Source organism: Hippopotamus amphibius, chromosome 11 (assembly GCF_030028045.1).
Source record: "Hippopotamus amphibius kiboko isolate mHipAmp2 chromosome 11, mHipAmp2.hap2, whole genome shotgun sequence".
NCBI lineage: Eukaryota > Metazoa > Chordata > Mammalia > Artiodactyla > Hippopotamidae > Hippopotamus > Hippopotamus amphibius.
In genome coordinates, this window is record NC_080196.1 from 58,846,281 (window position 1) to 58,857,829 (window position 11,549).

General features: G+C 33.2%; 1 pseudogene; it reads right to left on the reverse strand.

The window, feature by feature from the left end:
- Window positions 1-9,875: 9,875 nt before the first annotated feature.
- On the reverse strand, window positions 9,876-11,002 carry LOC130830911 (eukaryotic translation initiation factor 3 subunit M-like; annotated as a pseudogene).
- Between the last annotated feature and the right edge of the window lie 547 nt (window positions 11,003-11,549).

Here is an 11,549-nt window from a genome sequence, read left to right on the forward strand (position 1 = left end):
ATCTCTTACATCCCTGACATACTCAGCTTCACTGTTTTACATGACAGCAAATGCCTGTCCACACTAGGCAGCACAATTCATTGTTGGATAACTTTTCCTCTTATAAAAGTCACAATGTAAACCCAAATCTGCCTCTTGGTTCTTTGGTTCTAGTTTTACTTTCTGGAATGACCTGGACCAAACAGACTTTTTCTTCTCATGTTAGCCCTCCAGCTTATTGTATACACTGTATCACTTTTAATTATCTTCTCTTCCACTTGTGTGGTCTTCTTTCCCATTCACTTGCCATTCTGATTGATCTCATCTACACAATTTTCTAAGAAGACTGATGCACACATTGCTAAGGCAGGGGACGGGAGGAGAGGAAAAGAAATGAGAGAGAAGAAAAGAAGAAGGAAGAGCAAGGATACCTACCAGAGAGACTGGGTTTCTAATGTGTAAGCTGATGGGGGGGGGGGCAGGTAGAGAAGAGATAAGTTAGTGAATGAGATTATTGTATTCATCCATCAGAGTGTATCGGGTCTAGTAAGAATACTAAGTAAATTAAACAAAACAACAATCTTCCCTAATACAAAGAATCAAGATGGTATTTATTTATTTATTTTTATAAATTTATTTATTTATTGGCTGCGTTGGGTCTTCATTGCTGCACATGGGCTTTCTCTAGTTGCTGCAAGTGGGGGCTGCTCTTCATTGTGGTGCACAGGCTCTTCATTGTAGTGGCTTCTCTTGCTGTGGAGCACGGGCCCTAGGCACATGGGCTTCAATAGTTGTGGCACATGGGCTCAATAGTTGTGGCTCACAGGCTCTAGAGCACAGGCTCAACAGTTGTGGCGCATGGGCTCAGTTGCTCCATGGCATGTGGAATCTTCTTCCCAGAGCAGGGCTAGAACCTGTGTCCCCTGCATTGGCAGGTGGATTCTTTACCACTGTGCCACATAGGAAGTCCCAAGATGGTACTTAAACAAAGAGGATTAAACAGGTGGTGAATTACAGAATAAGAAAAATTACCTGCAGTTCAATCATACCTCAAATCTATTCCTAATTTCAGGGTTGCTGTTCATGTAAGTCAAAGTGAGTAGTGTCTTACTACTCATTTCTAATCAAACATGTATTTATTATTTAATTTGTTTTTTTCCCATATTTCTCTGGAAAATGGAATATCCAGGATTTGTGATCATATTCTCAGTGGCTACAAGTAAGGTGCTGACTGTCTGTCTTTGGCACAGATCATAAAGCACTGTGCCTAGCTACCAAATATGGCAGATTAAGGTGAAAGTAATTTAGAAAGATTTCTAACTGTTTTGTTATCATCCCTTCTGGCCTGAAATCTTTTACACAGTAAACAATATTGTCTTCTCCCCAGAAAAAAACACACATAAAGATCATGAATTCTGGATTTAGATAAAAGAAGAAAGGGAGGATAGTGAGCACTGAAACTATCGTATGAGCCAATGCATGAAATTAAGAAAGTGCAAAATGCATTTAGAAAATAGCATAGTGGTAGTAATTTCACTGTACAAATGAATATAAAAAAAATCTTAGAGATGTAAATAGATATTATAGTCTAGAAGACTTTAATATCTTTGTCAAGAAGATGGGACTCTATTTTGTAGATAGTGGGAAGCCACTGATATTTTCTCTGGGATGGGACAGTGTGGAGAATGGCACTATAACACATGATTTGGAAACTAGTTTATTGACAACTATGTGTAGGATCTATTCAATAAGAGGAGAAAAGCAATTTGGAGATAGAAAGATAAAAAGGACTCCTTGTACAAGACAAGCTAGTTTTAAATGTGGTAAATCCACAGTGTCTTTCCAAATGTCAGAGATAAACAAAGGATCAACAAATGAATATTTCAATTTTTGTCTATATATATATATTATGGAGATACATAACCTTGAACTCTAATTTCTACACAAAGAATTATTTACTGTTAATGAATTTACACATATTTAAGCAAATGAATTAAAGCAATTTTAGAAATTAAAATATCAGTTCTATAGTTTTATGTATGTACATTTGGATTTTAAGGTTAAATATGCATGATATCAGAAATATTTTGATAAAAAGATTTTAAACAGGGTTACTCTTATGGGGAGAAGTGTTCTGATTTCCATCAGTGACCTTATAAACATGTAAATTAGCCATGTAATTAGAGTTATATATTATATCTCCTCAAATGACAAGCTGCAGTTTAAAATATATTTAAAGTGTGTAGAGATGAGGAATTTTATTTGTTACACTATGTTAGAGGTGAGCAAACTAGGGTCCACTTGCCAAACCTGGCCTATTATCAATTTTAAAAATATAGTTGATAGTAACACAGATGACACTATTTATTTACCTACTGTCTATGACTGTTTAATGCTCCTGCAGCAAAGTTGAGAGGTTGTGACTGAGACTGTATGGTCTGCAAAGCCAAAAACACTTATCATCTGGCTCTTTACATAAGCATTTGCCCAAGCCTGTATTTTATAATGTTCTATACTGTTGAGCTATTCATACAGATGAGGTAGTTCTTGCCGAAAAAAGAAAAATATCAGTAAATAGAAAATAATAATGTTGATGAAGGTCATGATTATTAATAAAAAGAAGAAAGACAAATTATTAATATGAGTCTTATCCAGAAAACTTTTCAGTGAGATGGAAGGATAAATGAGGATGAGGACAAGGAAGATGCTTACAAAGAGTTCAGGATGCACACATGGCATGGTATGTTTACAATGGTAATCTCTGTGTACCCAATTTATGGTGAGACTAGGGTCCAGAAACACGTGGTAAACAATTTTGGGACTGGCAACCCAGTTCTACTGGGCTATGGGGAATTCCAACCATCTATTTATTCAATAGGAATCTAGAGCTCAGTAGGCAGACCATTTAGATAAGACTTTATGAATAAAGTTAGATAAACACATAACATATCAAATCACTTATCAAGACCAAAAGCAGTGGAGAGAAGAATTGGGAAAAAAGGAGGGAGGGGAGTTGGGAAGGAGGATGCATATACAATCATGAGAACAAGACAAATAAAGAAGCATATGAGATAGTAAAGAGTATAACAGTGGCATCTGACCTTTCAGTAGATCTAATCAGTGGGAAAAGTGTCAAACATTTTTAAAAGAAAGTCAACAAGACTCCATATAATTTGATGATTGAATAAAATTACCTGAGGTTACATAACTAGTAAATGGCAGGGTTGAAAATTAAACTTATATCTCTGTAATACAAAATACTATATTTTAACCCATTACAATAACTGATTCCCAATTACTTCCAAATCATGTGGTGCATTTTCCAATCTTTCTAATTCACAGGCTTTGATTTCCGCTTTCTCCAAACAAGTCTGCTCTGACAAAATAGGCAGGTCTCAGTTATACCATTAGGAATATTTTTTAATCTATCCTGGTGTTTTTGGATCTTCAACTTCTTTACTCCATGTACAGGACAGTTGATATGCAGTGTCTCAGTTCTCAAGTATCAAGAGCAGATTCTAGTGGGATTTCTGGAGAGAGGCACAGAACTTTTCTTGAACCTGGGAAACATTGAAATCAACATACTTGCTATAAATAAGTCACACCTCTTTATCATGCATAGCTTCTCTGTCATAACTGACATGAACAACAAGGATTTGATCATTCATTCATTCATCCAACAGAGTTACTGAATGCTTACTCAAATTTAGACACTATTTCAGTTACTAGGGATTCAGTCAACCAGAAAGACCAAAAAAGGCTCCTCTCTCCTCTCATAAAACTTACCCTTAAGAGGAGAAATAGGTATTATATAGGTCAACAAGTAGATGGATAAAATTTTAATTTTAGGTTATAAACATCCCTGGAGAGATGATAGCATTAGTGATGAGGAAGAGAGAGACCCAGTATTTTTGACGTGGGTTACTTGGACTTTTATGACTTCTCTATATGTACTTAATAGGTTTCACAAACTCCCAGAAATTGAAATATTATGTGGCTATAAATATATACATTTTGGGGAGAAAGAGCATATAACATGTATCAGTGTCTCAAAAGAAGATGTAACCTGCTGAGGCTCAAAACCCTTAGATTGACATGAGGAGCCTTTCAGAGAAGATGATGCCAGAGCTGAGAACTTACTGAAGAACTGAGCTATAAGAATTTGTGAGTCAAAAGTTCCAAGCAGAATAAAAGGCAAGTTCCTAGGGCAGAAATGAGCTTGGTTTGTTGCAGGTGAGTAGAATAGTAGAAGAGCTCGAAGATTGAATTGGAGAGAAATGTTCAAACACCCAAAGAAGTAGTCAAGAGATGGCTCCAGAAGTTCATTAGACAAAAGTAAATTTTTAAATTGTACAGGGAAACCATTACAGAGATTTAAGGGGGGCTATGTGATATGATTTTCAAAGATCATTCCTTCTTGAGAAGAGATTGTAAGGAGGCAGAGCACACTTAGGATTTTCCTCTAAGTGCCCAGGGGAAAGGTAGTGATGACTTTAGCCCAAGTAGTAGTCCTAGGTATAAACAGATTTGTACAGATTTCAGAATATATTTGGGAAGCAGAGCTTGAAGAATTTTCTTTAGAAAGAATTAGTTCTCCTTTGATAATAATATGTTTGCAAATCTATTTTTCAATGTTCAGTCAATACACATTTTGGTTAAGAGCCAAATGGTGGAATTTTGAGTATTAAAGTCAAAATTTTCTTAAAGTCAAACATAATTATCATTCTAGGATATAAAAATAAATCTAAAATTGTATAAAATTATATTGTTACCACAATTTTCATATTACATTTTAATTGTTAAATTTTAAAATTTGAATTTTAGTCACAGGAAATAATTTTTCAGCAGTCACAGTTTTGTAAGTGCCTACTCACTTTCACCTGAGGTTGCTGAAGGATTAAGATTTTTGGTGAATATCTATTTTACATATTTTTTAAATTTCCTTATTTTTTTATATTCTATATGATAGCTGGACTGGAAATAATTTATTATTTTAGCTTTTTTCTTTGTTTATATTTTGTGAAATTGAGATTGAAATTCTTTCATTCAACCTCCACAATATGTAAAATATTCTTAAGTAAGACTTTTTTGAGACTCATGACCTAGGTCTAATAAAGTAACTCTACGTTTTTATACTTTTTAATGTTTATATTGTTAAATGTTACAATTATGTCTACTAAATAATTTTATCAACATCAGAATTGTTATAAAATCAGATTTTAATTTTTCTGTTTTATATTATTAATTTTTATGGTCATTTCTTGACTCAAAAAATGTTATGTTCTTTCTAAAATTATCTAGGCAAATCAGTCTTGTAATATCCATATTAAATGTTAATTTACTAGTTATTTAATTATTCCAAGTTTCTTATTAATTATTTGCAAAAAATTTATAGTTTTTAAAATAAAAATTTTTTATGAAGGCTTTACAGTTACATTAATAAATATAAATATATACATCAATTAATATATTCAGTACATGGGAATTTTCACTAGAATATTTAAATATATTTTGAAACAGATATTCAGAAATTAACAATACATTCAAATTACATTTACTTTCATTTACTAACATACATGTATAAATATATATACTTTTACTGTTAAATGAATAATGATGGTGTACACAATTACATGATTATTCATTGTACATTTCATCAAGTATGCCTGAAGTGAGGTTGAAGTATATAGCTATTCAGCTTTTAAAAGCCAATTTTGAAATACATGGATAATTCATTATGGATATGGCTTATATAAGAAATAAATTTTTTAAAAGTCCACAAATAGAAAGGTTTATAGCAAAAATAGTTTATTTGTGGTGGTGTAGCAGCTCCATATCTTGATGATGGTGGTGGTTATATGAATCTATACATGGGCTAAAATGCATAGAAATTGTAGATACAAATGAATGCAGGTAAAAATAGGTGAAAATATAATAAGACCTATAGTCTAGTTAATGGTACTGTATTAGTATCAATATTTTGGCTTTGATATTGTAGTACAGTTATAAAAGATATCACCTTTGGATAAAGAAGATGTGGTACATATACACAATGGAATACTACTTAGCCATCAAAAAGAATGAAATAATGCCACTTGCAGCAACATGGTTGCAACTAGGGATTACCATACTAAGTGAAGTAAGTCAGAAAGAGAAGACAAATACCCTATGATATGTGGAATCTAAAATATGGCACAAACTAACCTAGCTACAAAACAGAAAGAGACTTACAGACATAGAGAACAGACTTGTGGTTGCCAAGGAGAAGTGAGATAGGAGAGGGAAGGACTGGGAGTTTGGGATTAGCAGATGCAAACTATTATAGGTAAGATGGATAAACAACAAAGTCCTACTGTACAGCACAAGGAACTATATTCAATATCCTGTGATAAACCCTAATGGAAAAGAGTATGAAAAAGAGTGTCTCTTTATGTATGAGTCACTTTGCTGTACAGCAGAGATTGGCACAATATTGTACATGAATTATACTTCAATAAAAAAATTAAATTAAAAAATTGCAGGAAAAAAAAGAAAGAAATCATAAGACTCAACTGACACCAGTCCATGAGGCCAAAGAAAAGGCATGTGATTAGTAAATAAATATGTTGTTATATTTAATGAAAATCACCTTTTTGATTAACAAACCAACTTCTATGCCAAACATTTTGACTAACAGGATTTCCACATGTGTCTAGAGCTTATTGGAGAATAAATAAATGCAACATAGTAATTCTTCCTATTGTTATATCCATATGATCATTATATTTTAATATATATCACTAGAGGAAAGGAGAATCAAAGAAAATATGGTATTTAGTTCTTATCTACCATCTCCTGCCTATCCTGAGTCCTCCGTTTTATAAGAATATTGATTAGTGTGCTCTTCTGAACATGAAATCTGTTTTGCTTTCATGTCCCCATAAAGCCTACAGATGTTGCATAGTTTGTAAGATAAGTTATATCAATCAACTATTTCAGTGATATTCTTTATTCATATCAGCCTTGAGAATGTTGCCATGTGCTTTGTCAGGTAGGAATGGGGGCTTAAATATTACAACACCTGTCTGTCATCTTACAAAATAAAAGCAGTCAAGTTCATATCACACTGATAGGACCTTGAAATCTGTGAGGTCAAGACAGAGGCTGAAAATGTACCTGACCTCCGATATGACTTTACTAAAGTTTGTGATCACAAGTAGTAAATTGAATGTAGTGTTTCACTGAGTTGATTTGACAGCTTATAGTAAGCTGTAAAACTTTGTAAAAACTCCAGTTTCTGTTATCTCACATACATGATTACAGTGTAGAAAGAGATAGAATCAAACTATCAAGATATTTTATACACAGAGATGGTACATATCCTGAAACACACACACATATATACACACCCACATATATACACACCCACATATATACACACACAAACACTTTAATTATGTGTGCTTATATTCTGCTTTAAAAAATTCAAGTCATTTATTTAATTCTTTGCCCTTGTGGGTTATACTTCAATTTTAAAAAAATTCAAGTTATTTGGAGAAATTGTTTATCTAACAAAATTTTTGCAGAAAGATTTTACCCAAACTTGCAGAAAGATAATTAATTAATACTTCTACATTTTAGCTCATGCATGAAATATAGTAATTATTCAGAAAATATTTAGGCTGAATATTTTATTTTATAAAAACAACCTTTTGTGAAAACAGCAAAAAAGAATGTCAATTTCTTTTCTCTTTTTCTCTCTCTCTTTTTTTAGTATGTTTATTTTGTTGAGATAAATAAAAGCTCAAGAGCCTTAGTCTATTCTTAAGCACAGAGGTATATTGGAAATGATGTGGCCCAAAGAGACACAACAGATGTGTAATTTCAAGGCCAATGGAAAAGTACTTATGCTGCCTCTCAGTGAATTCTATTGAGTAGTTGACCATCAATGTCACTGAAGTGAAATTTTCCCAAACCACCCTTTGTAGACCTTTGCTTGATGGACTTCAGATTCTTTGGACCATTATTACCAGAGACTATTCAATTAATTTATACTAAATGTGACATAAATAAATCATGTGGTGAGGAACAAAGGTTATTATTAACTGATAAATTTGAAAAATAATAGAAACATCTTGATAATCCCCTTGTATCCAGGTACCAGCTCTTCCCATTCTTTACCTTAGAAACAACATGACTTGGGGGAATAAAAAGAAAAAAAAAATAAAGTGAAGAAGCAGAAGGTATGAGCTGTAATATTAAGAGATAAACTCAACTTACTCATTACTTCATGTACCAACAAACAACAATTCAACCCAGTCTCCCATCCTTTATTCCTCCTTCCTCTATTCCTTCCCTTTTTTCCTTTCTACCATCCATCTTTTCTTTCTTCTTTTATCCTTTTTTTCTACCTCTCTTTTCTTCCTCAAACATTTGTTGCAACTATGTTACTAGGACTTCTAAGTAGAACCTGCTTCTTTAGACTTTAATTTTATTGTTCTTTGACTTGAATGAAAGTATTCAGTTTCACACTGCCCCAAGACCTTGACTTCTAGTTGGTCAATTTTGTTACGTGTGGATTTAATTTTTACCAGAATAAAAACTATGGCTAGAAATATACAGTCCTATATTTTTCTAAATGCCTTTGTAGGACAGTTTGAGGTTATATGCTAGTATGACTTTCTCACCTGAAAATTTTGTTAAGCTTCAACTCATAAAAATATTTGCTTCTAACTATCAAGTAAATTGTAGAGTCCTTCAAAGGCATTCTCACGGCTTTATATTAGGAAGCAAGTACATCCTCTCTACAGTAAAGATGATGAATATCATGCTTGTTATTCTTGCTCATTAGATTGTGAACACCATTGTAAGTCCAGAGAATAACATATTCCATTTGTATTAAATTCATTAAAATGTTGGTCACATGAATAAAAATAGTGCAAGTTTGTGAAGAGAGATAAAGCTGAGATTTTTTAACACTTGAAATGGAAAACAGAGGCAAATTACAAGCAGGAGTTTATAAGGACTATAAATCAGGTCAGAGAAAAGACCACATATACAGAATATTCAGGATGGAATTATTGGCAAGATCCTTCCAGACACATGCATAGTGACTTAACTTTCATCTAAAAAATAGTGTTAGACATAAATAGTCCTTGGCTTTTATAGTAGTTTATTTATGCTCCTTTAGAATTTCTTAAATGCAAAATAAAAGTTTTAAAAATAGTGGCAGTTTATATGTTTATTTAATTTGAGGAAATTATTACTTTTAGGTCCATTAAGACCCTGAAGTATATTAACATATATTCTATGTTAAAGGAAAAGGAAAATTATTGAAAGACAGCTTCTGTTAAAAGACTGCATTCCATTCTTTAAGAAAACAATCAGTGCCAAGCAAAAATATTTATATACAACATTATATTACAGAATTATTTATAATAGTAAAAAAATTAAAACAACCTAAAAGCTTGATAAGAGAGGATTGATTTTAAATTAACATTCATGTGAGGGAACTAAAAATATTTTTGCAAAATGTAAAAATAAACTGAAAAAGTTTGCAATATGTTGTTAAGCATAAAAAAGGTTACCCATAAGTATACCAAGAATGGCCCCAATTTCATTTTAAACTCACACAGAGTAAAAAAAACACACTATACAGTACATGCTTATATTTTCACAATGGTTGTTTCAAAGTGGTGAGATTACAAGTGAATTTTTTCCATTATCTAAATGCTTTCCTGTATATTCCAAATTGAATAAAATAACTTACATTATTTTTGTCATGAAAAGTTAAGATAATTTTTTAAAGAGTGATAAAAATGCACCCTCAAATTCCCATTTTTAATCAGATTTCAGTCTATAATGTTTTACTATGGTTTAGATTTTCCAAAAATAGCAAACTTATATAGCATAAAAATTCAGATATCAGAAAGACTCAAAAGGCTGTTTTTCACTTTGTTCAAGTTTTGTTTCCAGGCATGAAGTGTGTCATAGAGTTGTTGCCATTGTTGTTTGCCAAATGTCCAATGTGTGCTATGACTGACAACTACTTTTCTCTGGGTTTGATCAGTTTTGCAGTAGACCATTTTAGTTATTACTGCATCAATAGCAAGTGCTTCAACATCATCAGCTGCAATCTAAAGTTCTTGTTGCATTGTGTCAAAAGGAATTTCTTTATTTTCCACTGCCATTCCCATAAAAGTAAGTAGTCTCATTTTTGCCATATTCTATTCATGTAGTAGGCCAAGTGAATCAATGAAGTATTTATTATTTGGATATTGACATATGATGTCAGTAGTTTAGTACTCACAAAAATGTTTAAAAGATCATGAATAAGCTCACCTTCCAAAAACTTGACTGGTTTTAAAGTAAGAAGAAGGTCAAAAAGAAATGTATTTGGATCTTGTAATGCTCACATAATACACCTGTGGGCATCAACTTGAGCCTGGGAAGTATTGTCCTCCGTGTGACTTCCCAGCAATTCCACCATGACTTTTGATGCAGTGTCACGTTTTTTTACAATCCACAAGTGCCTCATAAAGTAGCCTTAAAAGGGTGTTTTTTTTTTTTTTTTCCCCAGTGGTGAGGTTCCGTCAGAAATCCATTTTCTAACTTGATCCAGCTCAGTTGGAATATACTAGATGGCACCACAAGATGCTGCTACTTTAATAAGGCTGCAATATACTGTATATCTTACAAGGATATTCTTATCCATCCCATGGCAAAGGTTGCTTAGCAATTGCAATCTCAGAGATGGGCATTCACCTTCCTGAAATTTGACTGGTTTCTCACACAGTCTTTCAATCACAGCTTCTTGCTTATCTCTTTCCAGGATCAATAGGAGGGATACCACGCTGTTCATCACACTTTCAATGTCTTTATCATCTTCATTTAGACATACATCACAGACTTCAATAATTTGAGCTAAATCTACATGAAGTCCACCTTCTGAGTTCTATTCTGAAATTTCAGCTCTTTTAGATTTCAAATGAGCTTGAAGGTCAGCAGCCTGATCTTTCTTGCTGGTGAATGCCGGGATGCTCATGGTGAAAGCCCAGGCATGGCAGATGCTCCCCTCACAAACTATGTTGACCAGAAAAGGGATCAAACTCCCATTTTTTACTCTCACCTTCCTATCCCACTTATCTAAGTGTTTTAGGAGGCTCTCTTCCATGCTGTAGAAATACAATATACTACTCCAATCAGATTGCCCTCTTAATTTACTCTAATCCTATCTTTTGGATGTCTATAAAGAAAAAAATTAGTGTAATTAATAAGGAGAGGAGTGGAAGAGAAGGGGAGAGGGAAAGGAGAATGGAGGGAATATGAGAAGAGAGGAGAAAGAAAGGTGAATGATAAACTAATAGAGTTTATTATGACTGGAAATAAATTAGACTATGCCCATAGGAAAACATTCCTTATGTCAGACCACCAGGCTGGGGAGCCTGATATGGGGCTCAGAACTTTCACTCTGTTGGGAGAGCTTCTGTGGTATAATTCTTTTCCAGTCTGTGGGTCACCCACCTGGTGGTATGGGATTTGATTTTATCATGATTGCACCACTCCTACCATCTCATTGTGGAGGAGCAATA